The sequence below is a fragment of the Hibiscus syriacus genome, unplaced genomic scaffold, assembly GCF_006381635.1.
Source record: "Hibiscus syriacus cultivar Baekdansim isolate YM2019G1 unplaced genomic scaffold, ASM638163v2 tig00112206_pilon, whole genome shotgun sequence".
NCBI classification, from domain to species: Eukaryota; Viridiplantae; Streptophyta; class Magnoliopsida; order Malvales; family Malvaceae; genus Hibiscus; species Hibiscus syriacus.
Window position 1 is genome coordinate 2,216,096 of NW_024063267.1, and position 14,982 is coordinate 2,231,077.

Sequence of the window (14,982 nt, forward strand, 5' to 3'; positions counted from 1 at the left end):
CTATGCGCGTGGGCTTCGTCTGCAAAGCATGGGATCAGTTGAACCGGCTGGACAGATCACGAGCCGAGCCACCTGAAGTCGAGTCAAGCTGTGTTGACCAACAGTTGATAAGGCTTTGACTTTTTCTGGGATTACCTATTTTTATTTTTTTAATGTCTTAAGTACGTTTCACCAAATTCAAATTAAGTTGTTTTTAGTATTTTATCCCTTAATTCGATATATTTTTCTTGATTAAGTTCTGTTTCTGACGTAATTTTCTTTGTCATTTATCCGAGATATTATGGGACATTGAAAACAAGTTCAAGAGAGACCGAATGGTGTTTAATTGGTTGATTGATATGGTTCAAAAATCAAGATAATATTTTAATACCATATGCATGTTTTATGGTACATGTTTGGTAATTGATAGATACATGATTTATAATGTTTGGTCTAGTAGATCACGATGAATATTTTTAAATTCGTACTGAATACAATGTAAAGGCAATAAAATGAATAAGACTTGATTGACTCGTGTAAGGAACTAGAAGAATAATATGAAATAATTTCAAGTTTAGTGATTAATTGGTAATTTGATTAGTCTCAGAATTCTTAAAATTTTCGATTTTTCTCGTGGAAGGTTTTAATGTTGGAAATGCTCAGATAGAAAATTTCAAAAAATACTCTTATGATGTAAAAAGATAAGAATTGTTCCCAAATGTGAAAATAACCCTGGAAAGTTATACTTGACTCGATTAAACTACTGAATTCACATGTTAAGTGTATGTATTATTCAGAACATCCTGATAATTGATTATGATCTCCGAGATGACAAAGGACTTAAAATTACGAGACAAATTTACTGGAAGTAATGCATGTGACAAAAATTAGATGAAATAACTAAAATACCCTTAGAATGAAAAAGAGACATGTATCTCCCCTAACATTAGAACTGACCTAGCAATCCATTCTTGACCTGATAGAACTACAAAATCGTCAGTTAAATTCATGATCTGATTGGAAAAAAATGGTACTTGATTCCTAGCCTTTGAGATTGTAACTTACTGAGATTTTCTAATTTCAGATTAATTATCTAAAATCCAATTTATTAGAAGTAATGTATGCATATAAATTATTTGAAATGGCCAAAATGCCCTTAGACACCAAAATGACCTAAACACTCTTATGACCTAGAATTAAGTGGATGACATTGGAAGAATTCTAGAAACATCGGTAAACCTAAGTGTTGTACCGCCTTCTTAAGGTTGAAGCATAACCCAACCACGTCGGACATTAGGGAATACTTCTGCAATACAAAAATAAAATAAATACGATCAGAATACCTCCTCGTCTCCTCGAGATCCAATCAAGGATGATTTTGAAGGTGATCAGTTCAACTAGTACAGTTAACATTAAGAGGTGAATATTAGCGAAATATTTTGGTTTGTATGATTGGCAAGTATAACAATGTTGGGAACTATTTAGTTCAATTTGACTCGAAATCTTGATAACTCGATATAAATAATGAATACTACAAATACCTCTTTACCCATATTGGGTTAACGTACTAAGAATTCTTCAAGAATCAAAATGTCTAAACTGCCCTTGATGGTCTAAATAATGGAGTCACACCTGAGATATCTGAAGTTAGAATAATTCAGATGTAAAAGTTCCTGAATACCTTTATGACATATTAAAATTCTAAATGGCCCCGAAATTTCTAATTAGAGATGTTAGTAATCAAACCCTTATTATATGATCCCATTTCTGAAATCCAATCAACTTATAGAAGCTCGTGTTTCCCTCCATGATAATTACTGCGTGCCTCCAGAAAATATATGAATCCTCTAGTGTGTTCATTGTGCACATGAATATTTTCTTTGTTTTTAAAAGAATGACTATGATATCTGAAATAAAAGTATGATCTATTATATCTTTTTTCTGATACAAAATATATATGGCTCCTGATCTCTTACACTGCTGGTATTGTCTGGAGTTGTTTTACTGGGTATTTCTGAGGTAGGTGTCTAGAGTTTTGAGGTTCAGCTAGCTGGTAATTCTTTTCTGTTCTGATCATTTTTTAATATAGTTATGGGGAACTGCATATAGAGTGATCGGGTGGAGGGTATTATTGAGTTTTGAGAAAGCAATATGTTTTACTGAAATAAATCATTATTTCTGGTTTTGTTACAACACACTAGACTCCGAACTCCATCTTCTGAATTTGTCTCTCTGAACGTTTCCACTAAACTATAAACTTCCTAACTATTACCTGAAGATCTAATTAGTAAAACATCAAATCATCACTATGACATGTATATTCCTGAATAACTAAGGAAATCTTCATGTCGTATCATATTTTGGCTTGGCCTTTAGCATCTGTTGGTAGTATTATATTACTGAGTTTTCTCAAAGCTCACTCTATTACTCACCATTTTAGGTTAAAGGAATGATCATGTCCAGTATCAACATCAGTATGAATTATTTTGGCATTGCTTGCATAGTGCAATACTTGTATAAATAAGGGGCATGTAGGTCGTTTTTGTTTTCATACTGATTCTGGAACTTGTATAATATGATGTAAGATAATTAAATTTTGATTTTAATATGTTAATTATTTTTGAACTTGTGTTTTATTTATAAAGTTGTTTTACGATCTTACATGTTTTTTGAAAATTTTAAATTTTCCAGTATTTTTACTCTGGGTCGCTCCGGTGGCCTTAATGTGACACCTCAAATCAGATCGGGTTACTTGTATCAATTTGGGAGTGTTACAATTTATTAATCGAATATATATATAATAACTTGATGGAAGTGGGACAAAAGAGACTAGTTAAGGGTAAAATTAGCTCAATGAATTAAGCGGATAAAAAAATTAACCTATTAGGTCAATTCAGATTTTAATTTGAGATTTAAGACAAATGTTATAGTGTAGGGTAAACTAGTAAAGCTCACATGACGAGTTTTTTCAAATAATATTTTTATTTAATTTTATCATGTCGACGTGATAAGTTTCAAAAAAATATAATTTTTTATTAGAATTTGTCACGTTGAGAAGATAAATTTCAATAAAAAAATACTTTATTGAAACTCATTATGCCCACATAAAGAATTTTAAGTCACTGTAACAAATATCGTAAATCCCAAATTAATTTTAGAGATGGTCTAATTGATCAATTTTTTTACCAACCTGACTTATTGGGTCAATTTTACCCTAGTTAAGAGTCATGCATTTGAGAGTTGAATGGGCCAATGTGTGTTCCTCTGGGCTGTCTTGTTTTAGGCCAATTGTTTTTTTCATATTGACCGAAGCAGTTTGAATCACCCGGCCCCATATGGCAAGTAGTAAAAGAAAATGAGTTTCCCTACCTTGAAGTCTTGCTTCTGCTGAGGATTTCTACTTTTCAGTGATGATCATGCAAATAGCCCTTATATATCAAGTAGTCAAATACCACAGATAATTAGCCAATGCTACAAAGCATACAGTCGCGCACAACTTTTATCTCCTTTCATTTTAGTTGTATTTCTACTTGACATTTTGTTTTGTTTGAAGGGAATGTCCCCCTTAAAGACCACCCTTAAATTGGTTAGTTGATGCGATTGGTGTTTTATTGAACCTTTCTATGGCACCCTGCTGATCAATCATCAAAGATAGCTTATCTAGTACCCATGATGAAGTTCTTTGCTGATGTACTCGGGTTGTAGAGGAAGTTGTCATGCATATATTTGGCCCCAGCACTATAGTTTCCGAGCTTTATTTTAGGAAGTTGCACGATATCTGCAGCGATTAGAGGATTTGAGGGAAGGGTGGTTCAACTTGAAGGAGGGAAACAAGCCATTGTTGAGCTGGTAAACTGACAATTTGGTGTTGGGAAACCTAAGGAGCTTATTGCTTCTCTTCAGAAATCGGCAGTGAATGTTCATTACTATACCTATGAGTCATAGGAAACTGTTTAACTGATGCAATGTGTCATTCCCTTTGAAGCATTTACAGTAACAGACTGAGAGCGAAAATTCTTTTCCTTGGGAGTTTAAAACAAGATTTATGATTCATTAATTTCAAGATTTTAGGTTGATTATTCAGTGACGTGCAATGTAGTTCATCCATTATTTTATTGTACCACTGGTTTACTAATAAGATAAAGAGCATTTTACTTTTTAATGTTAATTGTTTTCTATAATTATTTTTAGAAAAATGTTTAATATTAAAATTAATGGACTGATCCAACTGGTTAGACAAGTGACCATTAATTTAAATTTAATCCAAGAGAGTAGGCTCCAGGCAGCAAGCAGTATCTAGAAACATTTATCATAAAAACTAATTCATTCTTCCATCAGAGATCAGCAGTTTTATTGTTTAACCATACTCTTGTATTTCCCATGTAAAAACAAAAGGATCAAAAGTGCAGCCAACAAGAACAGAGAATGAAAAAAGGCGGCATTTTATACTTCAGTCTCGGTTGTATTTCATGTGAGTATAGTCTATCTATACTTCTATAAACTTCACCACAAAAGGCCGCATCTTGTTTTGAAAAATGCTCGGAATGTACAAGCAGATGCATGAGTTCTCCTGGCGAAGGAATGTTTACTTCCATATCTTAACGCACTGGTCATGACTAGCGGAGGCAATCATTTCAGTGTGTAGACAATCTGCCAGTGAAGAAATAAGTCCCCCGTGTGCTTCAACTGCCAATGTTTTGTTGCTTTCATTTGGATTCCATAATTCAAGACACTGTTGACCAAAAAAAAATTGATCTTAATAGAAAGGTAGAATGACATTTGCAAAGATTGCAAAAGGGTGGCAGAGAGTTTTAAATGAACACTAGACCAAGACGTCGTTAACCTGTTGAGACATCAAGGCATGATAAACATCTATGTAAAAAGAAAACGCTTGCAAACATACAAGGATCAGACAGTATTTTGTAATAACATTCTGAATATATCATTACCTGGTAGCCACCGATGACCAAGAGTTGTGAGTACGCTGGATGAAATGTACAGGACTGGAACTTGTTGCCTGTTGAGCGCAATTCATGAAATCATTCTCCACCAGATACTGACCACACCCGTGCACTGTCTTCACTGATGGAGGCTATATACTTGCCACATGGATCCCAGAAAATTGAAAGAACCTCTTTGTTATGCCCCTGAAAGAATATAACAATCGTTCGGAGAAGCAAGGAGACAAATGGATGTTCAGATGCGTGCAAGTTATGATAACATAGGGAGTGAATCAACCTTCAAACAGGATAGAGGCTTGTTAGTCTCAACATCGATTACATTGACAACATTTCCTGAAGCTGTTGCAAGTAACTTGCCTAGTCGAGGCTGGAATCGGACTTGCTTAGTAGCAGCCTGCAATCACCTCATAAGGAAATTGTGATAAGCATAAGTGTGGTTATGTTGGAGAACATAGAAATCTAGCGGCGTAAGACCAGATGTAAGTTCGTCAATTACAAGTACTACTGATATTTGCTAAATGAGTCACGCCATACAAAGAATTATTTGATGTTTTTAAACTTCCTTTCAACATAACATTTATTTTGCGAAAACCCATAAGAGTGTAAACTGGAGATACTGAAAATGTAGATTTCAACCATTTTTCAATGTTTGTTAAGCGTAAATGGTCTTTCAAGAAGTATGCAAACAAAAGCAAAAAGATCGACTCAAAGAAGAAGAAGAAACAATAAGATCATTCGAATTATAGATCAAGAAAATATGACGACATTCTCCACTAACATGGAATAAATCCCCTGATATATCACAGATCAATGACAGAGGAAAAGACCTCAAATATTTTCCAAAGATTTATGACATACCAATTTCTGATCTGCTGTTGTTGAATTTGATAATTTATTTCTCTCTCTACCCGTCTGATCAAAGAAAATATAACTATAAGAAAATACTTGTATATTACCTGCAGTCGTTGCAGCAAACCACATTGGTTTTGGTGTTCTTGTGTTGGTGCGGTTTGGATTGGCATCTGGTTCAGCACCAATCTTGTGTTTGTGCGGTTTTTATTTCTATTTTTAAAATTGTTTTTCAATAATCAAAAATACTTTTTAAACGAACTCATCATCTCGATATGATGAATATCAGAAAAAATAATAAATTATCGGCTTACGTAGAATCCACTCATCCATGTCTATTAAAAAAATAATATTTTGTGAAACTCGTCAACTTGATCAGCTTGTTCAGCCAGCCCATAGTGGGAGTTTAATAACAGACCCCGAACAACACGCACTTCAATAAACTTTGCATACATCTTCGTATCGGCGTCTGAATAGTTATTTTGAGAATCAATCATCATTTCAACATCATCATTATTCGATAGTTCGAACGCTGTATAAGTTAACGGAAGCAATGATGTTGGAAATTTGTACTGAAGCGACGACATTCTTCTAGTACTTCCAACATAAACCTTCCTTGAAATCTTCGTTATCAGCTCTTCAAGAGTTATGCTTTTCTTGAATGATATTTTAACATAATGATTTGATACGAAAATAACGCCGGTTTCATCTTCCCGAATTTCTCCATCATAATAAACAATAGCTTAAATTCGCGTCATTCTTAGAGTTTGAAAGTGAGACAATCTTCTATTTGCAAAAAAAACCTGAAATGAGCCTAATTAAATAAATAATATATGAATTAAAATATAACACAATAAAATTTTTACACATAAACGTAAATAATTTAAATAATATAATTTTATATTATTACCGAATCGGTAAAAATATTTCGACGTATACTCCCGCTTTCTAATTTTATAACTACAAAAATTAATTGAAAACAATTAGTACAATATTTTTTTCAAATAATAATATATAATTATAAAAAATTACCTTATAACGAAAGATCGATCGAACTTCTGAATCAAAGATAAGAGGATTACCGGGTAATATTTTCGGGTAGAGAGGATTATTGTATTAATTTTTCGGTTGAGAGGTTGTTGTGTGAAAGTTTACGGTAGAGGGAGTATTTATAGCCGAGAGAAAACACTTTAAAGTCGAGAAGTGCGGATACAGTTATACAAGGCGCGACCCATGCACCGCACCATTCTGACGCGTTTCATAATTGCAGGAAGACGCGACCATGCACCGCGCTCTATCCCTACGTGGCAGAAGGCGCGGTGTATGGGTCACAGCTTTTTGTAAAAGGTTTTAGATCGGGAAATAAAGATGAAAATGTGTCTGACATGAAAATAAAGAGGGAAATGGTGATTTTTTTGAGAAATTCACCCCCACTTTTTTTCACCTTATGCATTTATTGATAGGTAAAGAAATTGACAAATTGCCTAAGAAATTGACAAATTGTTTTAGGGGAACGTTTTTTATTTATTATTAAAAAAATCTTTGTTATGTCATAGTGTTCCATTTTATAGTATTTTATTTTATCTGAAATGAAAGGTGTGTTCCAGGAGAACCGTTTTCAATTATTATTCAATGAATCTCTATCATGTCATAGTGTTTCATCCCATCCAAAATGAAATGCACGTTCTAGGAAAAACGTTTTCCATTATTATTTAGATAATCTCTGCCATGTCATAGTGTTTCATCTCATCCGAAATGAAAGACGCATTCCAGGGGAATCATTTTCCATTATTATTCATATAATCTCTGCCATGTCATAATGTTCCATCTCATCCGAAATGAAATGAGCATGTTTCATTATTATTCAAAGAATCTCTTCCATTTTACATAATTAACATGAATTGTTCCCTGACCCGCAATCTCTTAAACTCTTCAATCCTAAAACCCTGTATTTTTGAAATCTCAAACTCTTAAATGTGTAAACTTTCAAAATTTAAAACTCTCAAACTAAGAAAATGACACGTATTTCAGATGTTGTTTACTATGATGGAGAAATTGGAGAAGATGAATACGAGGTTGTTTTATGATCAGATTATTATATCATTTTATCCTTAAGGAGAAACATCACTCTTCACGATTTAATCACAAAAATCTCAAGAAAGGCTTATGTTGGAAACAGTAGAATGCTGGCTACACTGCAGTACAAATTTTCGATTGAAATTTTTCCGTTAACATATACATCGTTCAATCTTTCAAACGACGATGATGTTATTATGATGGTTGATGTTTCCAGTCAAAATTCGAACTCTATTACAGAAATGTATGTCACTTTTGTTTATTTACATTCAATTCAGAATATGTACTTATCCTCCCATTATGGCTTGCATGAACCAGTTGATCAAATTGACAGTTTAGCTTAAACAATCTGTAATGATTTCACGTCATTAATGACTAACCCACCTCCTGTTAGCATACCATCAAGTTCCAGGGGAATGCATTCATCTGCCACTTTTTCTGACCTCAATATGTAAATGCCTTCCAGTTCTAGGGGAAGATATTCATTTGCCAGCAACTGCGACCTTGATATGGCAATGACTTCCACACAACTCTCAATCCATACCCCATATGGTGGCATCATTTCAAGCTCCAGAGGAAGGTATTCATCTGCGGACTTGTTCGAACTAAACATCGGAGTCACAAAATAACCCTCATCTCTTCCAGAAGAACCTCTTCGTGAGCTAGGAGCAGATGGTGTTGAAACTAGATTATTTCTTGAACCCGAGTCACTGCAATTCAACATGGACTCTGATGATGATGCGGATGAAGTTCCTACAAATATGATACAATATGAACCTCTAGCACACATGTATGAAGCTGACTATGATGCGATATATTCAACATGGACTCTGATGATGATGCGGATGAAGTTCCTACAAATATGATACAATATGAACCTCTAGCACACATGTATGAAGCTGACTATGATGTGATATATGAGCCATAATTTATTGATATGCCTAATCTTGGAGACTATGAGAGGCATTCATCAATTAATGATGGTGATTTATATCGTGGAATGAAATTCACATCTAAAAAATAAGCAATGATGGAAATTAAGAATTACAATATTCGTAATTTAGTTCAGTCCAGAGTCGGCTGATTTACCACTAAAAAGTATGTCTATTATTCTGTCCAACGTGATAACGACTGCAACTAGATGATTAGTGTTTCAAAGAGGAAGAATATCGACATATGAGGACTAACAAAATACAACGGTCCCCATACATATTGTGCACAGGGGATCAACCATGACCATCTAAACTTGGACTCCAATGTGATTTGTCAAGTCATCATGCCCTTGGTCTGAGCAAGCTCATGCATACATATTGCAGTGCTGATTTCTGCAATACAATCTCAATATGGGTACACCGTCTCTTACAAAAAAGCATGGAATGCAAAACATAATGTCATTATAAAACTAAACGACGAATGAGATTCATCTTACAACGAACTATCAATTGGTTTAGCCTGGTACAACGACTTAATCCTAGGACAATAGTTGAGTTTGAAACCTGATATGCCTACCATAATGATCGAGTTCTTCGAGATCGATAACAATTCCACCGTGTTTTTTGGACTTACTCACAATGCAGTGAAATATTGTAAACCGTTATCCAAATTGATGGTACATTATTGTATGAGAAATATAAACAAGTTTTATTATTGGCAATTGTGCAATATGATAATTGTAACATTATTCTTGTTGCTTTTGCCTTTTTTGAATGAGAATATACAAAGTCTTGGGATTTTTTGTGAGAAATCTACGGTTACATGTTATCACGAGGGAATATATTTGTATCATTTCAGAGTAACGAGCTGAGATTAAAGAAGCGATGAACTCTTTGGGTCAAATGTGGAAACCCCCATACGTCCAACATCATCTCTGTATTCGACATATTATTGCAAACTATCATGGAAAATATAAGAAGAATGATGAACAATAATTAATTATACGCATGGGTATGTTACATTTTCCCAACTTCATTTCTCACTCATTTTTATTTTTTTACACTAACTACTTCATTTCGTTTAGGTTACGAACTCTCACCTCAAACGTTTGAGGTTATGCTTCAAGAATTGTGAGGAAAAAATAAAAATGTATACAATTACATCAGTGAAATAAACAAAGAAAAGTGTGCAAACGCATACAATGGTGGATATCGATATGGACATATGAAAACCAACTTGACTAAGGCAATTAATTTAACCTTAAAGGGAGCCCATCATTTACCAGTAACTACTTTGGCTAAAACGACGTATTTTCATTTGGGTAAACTTTTTGCCAAGCTCAGGGGCCAATCTCTTACTTAGATATAAAATGATAATGTGTATCACCCACATTAGTAGTAGATCTGCAGCAAAAGGTTGCATCTTCAAACAACATGCCCGTAATAAGCTTTTCTCGCACCCAATAATTATTTTGGGTCAAATAAATGTCATGACCTTTGCAAGGGATTGAATATAACTCTTTTAGAGTTAATCTATGAGATAGATTATATGACTGTGGGTTTTTTCAAGCTTTGAAGTATACATGCTCCCATGAAATAACAGCTTGATCATTTTCTCGTCAAGATTATAAGCGTTATGTGGATCTCGTATATCAACTTTCATAAGTATTTAAGGTATATGAGTATGAGTTTCCTCAATAGGTAATGAAAAAGACTCAAATGAGGTTCAGAGTTGGCTTTCAATTATATCAGATATAGACTTATTAAAGGAGCTGGGTCGTCCAAAATCCACTCGAATTAATTGTGATATGGATATTCGAGAGACGTCAAGACAAGACTTAAGATGTGACCATTGCAAAAATCTCGGCCACAATAGGAGAAAATGCTCATCTCTTTCATCATTACGTAACTGTTGACTATCACTCATGTAATCGTATTTTCTAATATTTCAACTTATGTTATTTGATTTTCTTTTAGTTCAATTAATGTGATTTCAGCTTGTTTACTTTACAATATGACATTTTCGTCTATCTATATAATTTTTCAATTAAATGTTTAACGTTTATTTCTTACAATTTAACATATAATCAACTTTAACTATGCCATACTTTAAAAACACAAACATTCTAACATACAATCAATTTTAATCCTAAACTTCTTTAAAAACCCTAAACCTTACAAATATAACACCCTAAACCACTAAAACCCCTCAAACTAATTACAAAACTTTAAAACCGCTTCAATATAAAACCCTAAACTAGGCATGGGAGGCATATTTCGTACGACACGATATTTAAGGGAGGTATATTCCATAGCAGTGCCATTCAAGGGAAGTGATTTCCCTAAGACGTGTTAATCATAAAACTCATAGAAGACGCGTTTCATTCAACGTGCCTTCTCTCCCCGACTAAGGCGCGCCTCCTTCTCTCCTAAAAAAGGTGTTAGATCACAAAATAGTTAAGAAATAGTGTTTGATAGGTAGTATTTTTTTAATAGGGTGATTTTTTTTTGTCAAATTGCCAAAGAAATTGATGGGGGCTGCCTAAAAGGGGGAAAAGCACTAATTAGCCCCTTCAGCTGAGTTCATAGTCATCAACAACATACTAACCACTAAATTCTCGAATTTTCATTTATCTTCACTTAAAAGTCTTGAATTTCAAGCAACCAAACATAAGAAAATAAAAATTAAAAATCAAACAAAGCGTAGAGTTTTACTATTGAATCAAAGATTTTTATCTTCATTCCTTTTGAAAGTGGCCGACAACCAACATTACAAAGCTTATCTTGTTTATTCCTCTTTCCTTTCCAATTCTCATCTTCAGTGCCCCAATAATATGTAAAAATCTTACAATAATAACGTTAAAAAAGCGAAAACTAGTAAAAGTTTAATTTATTTTAGTTAAAGAAGAAGTGGAAGAACCTGAAACTCAAGGTGAAGTAACCGGAAAAAGTGGGAGGAGCCTAGGTTCTGAATCTCGCGGCGTAGATGCCGGTGTTGGATGCAAATAAAAACCCTTATCTTTTTTTGCTTTCTCTTCAGCCTCCTTATCTAGTTTCGCATTATTATTGGCACAATTCGGGTAATTTCCAGCTCCAGATCGGCCAAACGGGTCGGAATCAGAGGAGTGACCGGGCTTAGAGCCAAAGAAGTTAAGTCAACAATGCTAAGGGAGAGTATTTCAGCTTTCCGATGTGAAAACCCGGATGTGTTGGAGTTAAAAGTCGGGTTCAAGGGGTTGATTTTGAGATTCTTGATAGAGCTCCTTCGTTCGTAAAGCCTAAACCCAGAATTCTGCTTATTTTTGGGAATGGATTTGATGGGAGGGATATGGATTTTCAGGTTTGGGTTTGGATCGGATATAGGGGAAGGAGTTGGTTTGATAGAAGAAGCTAGCTTGGCGGTCTCGGAAGATCCGGTGAGCATTTGAACGACTTGCTTGAAAGATGAAGTATCGGCTTGTACAAAGGTTGTCGGGTAGTGGTTAGCTGATTTAGATCTGGTAATGGTTTTGGGCTGATGAGACGGCGGAGTTGTCAGTGGTGGGCCGGTATTGTTGTTGTTGTTGCTTGTGCCGTTAAAGGTAATGTTTAAAATTAAAGGTAAATTATGCCAACAATCCCCTTTGTTTTCGGCCAGATCGAATTTGATCACCGAATTTTTAATTAAGTGTAATTGATCCCTTATGTTATTAGTTCGTTCGATTTAAGTCTCTCGACCGTTAATTATCGTTAACCTTTAAAGGGAAGTGTTATGTGGCCATTAATTGTTTTTAAATCCATGTCAACTATTCTTCTTCTTCCTCCTCCTCCTCCTTTAAAAAACATCGTAATTGTCAAATAATTAATCTTTTTTCTCAGATAATTATGTTTTAAACATAATATAGGAAAGAAAGGTGTCGGTCTACAAGGATTCAGAAATTTCTAATTTTGATTTGATTTGATCTTAAACTAAGAAATCTGTCAAACAAAAAGATTAAAAATATGGGGTTTAGAATAATCAAGTAAACTAAATAAAATAAAATTAACGTAACGAAAGCAAGAAAAGTGAATTGTAGAAAAATTAATTATGATTAGAGATAGCCTCCAGCTTTGTTTTGCTTCAATCCGTCTCGATCGCTGAAATAGATTTTACCCCTAGAGGGCATTTATAGCTTTAAGATAATCCTAATAAGAATAAAATAATAACTCTCAAGAAATTTAAAACACTTAATTCCTAATTCATAGTAAACTAAAAATACTAATAATTAAATAATTAAAATCCTAAGTAAACCAAAATCCTAATTAATTAAATAATAAAATCTAGAATGTTTGAATTTAATTACAATTTTTTAATTCTTAAAAAATTGTGGTTCGCCTTGCTTTTCTCCTTTAATCTTGCTGACTAGATTTTTTAATTAGAGTTAGCGTCTGGATTGGTCTTCTAATTAGAGTTGGCACCGACTGCTCCCAGAAAATAGGACTTTAATTCGCTCTTTAATTGTTATTTTCTAGAAAGTAGAGTCTTGCTCAAAATCTAACTCAAATAACCTATATTAGCACTATAAAAGGGATAATATGGATTAATTGATAATAAAACATTAACCAAATAAAACACTCATCAAATTCCCCCTCACTTAATCAATGCTGGTCCTAAAGCATTTCTTAATCGATTATTAAAATCTCAAATTATCAACTTTTCATCTCACAATATATCAAGGAAAACCAATCGAGTCAATGATCATATTAATTATCGGAAACAAGGTGTCAAATAAGCAAATAGGCACAATTAGTAACAAGTCTAAGTAAAAGCCCAGACATCATAATCATCCATCAATTTCAATGTAACAAGACTCAATACATCACAAGGATTCACTCATTATCGCTCAAAGTGTTTAGCGTAAAAGAAATATCTCAATGTCAGGATTAATAAAGACATTACTATAAGCTTGTAAAAAAATCAAGTCTCCACCACTAAAATGAACAAGATGCATTTAATCAAAGGGTCTTTAATCAGATTGTAACGGGGCTTAGGTTATGGTAAGGATAAGGCCAAAAAATTGGGTTTAAATGTCAAGGCAATAGATGTAAAATATATGAGTTTCAAGCCACAGTTTCAAGCCACAGTTTCAACAATGTAAACACACTTGAAGAAGCGTAATCAAACAATCAAAATTTTCCTTCTTCCTCCATTTTTTTTGATTTTTTTGCTATTTTTTTATTTTGTTCGAACACTTTGTTTGAATCGATTTTTTTTGGAATGTTTAGTCATAATTGTTTTTTTAAAACATAATTGTTTCCTAAAAAATTGGTTATGACACACCTGTTAATCATTTATGAAAAATCATGGATCAAGAATATGATGAAGTAAATATGAAGATTTCGATATGAACAACTTTTGACAGTGACAATATTGGTTGTTATGGTCAAATATTAGATTCATTGCCATACATTTTAATGGAAACTTTGAACATGTTAGCTAGAAGAAGAAGAAGAAGATTCACGGGTTTTTTCTAAATCCGAAATAACGGAGAAGAAAGCAAAAAGATACGAGAATATGTTGAAAAATGGCACTAAAACCTAGAGGGATCATTCCTATCATATCTCCTTGTATTTTTATGCTATTTTGTTTTTTTAATATAAAATTTTAATTTTTTTTCTTTTTCAACGTTTCATAAAAGTCGTTTTCTTATATTTTAACTATTTTTAACTCAATTTTGGTCAAATAACTTTTTATATAAAAATGATTAATTAATTTGTATAATGATACGATACTTTCATGTATGTTTAATTATTGATATAATATGTATGTCATGTTATATATTACATTATCATTTTTATTGATACAATATATACTATGTTAGGGGTGGCAGTGTTGAAAAGTCAAGTAAAGTGGCCAAACATATTGAAAAAATCAAGCAAAAATTTCGGTGCACATGCTTAATTCGGCGGAGCAGCAATTGTGGAAAATTGATAAATGGGAACATTACAATTTAGTCACTAAAATTTAGAGTATTTATAAGATTAGTCCTTAAGCTTCAACTATAAATACCCTAGCTCATTTAGTTTCAAAATCATCCCAAAGCATTCTAGCTTTCTTTCAATACTAGAGAGAATTTAGAGAGTTTCTTGAGAATTGTTTTCTCCTTTTTATCGAGAGAGAATTATCATTGTTTTCTCCTTGATAGATCGAGAGAGGTTGTAATTCC

The 14,982-nt window shown here is 33.3% G+C and overlaps 1 pseudogene; it reads right to left on the reverse strand.

The window, feature by feature from the left end:
• Nucleotides 1-11,551: 11,551 nt before the first annotated feature.
• On the reverse strand, nucleotides 11,552-14,107 carry LOC120175554 (annotated as a pseudogene).
• Between the last annotated feature and the right edge of the window lie 875 nt (nucleotides 14,108-14,982).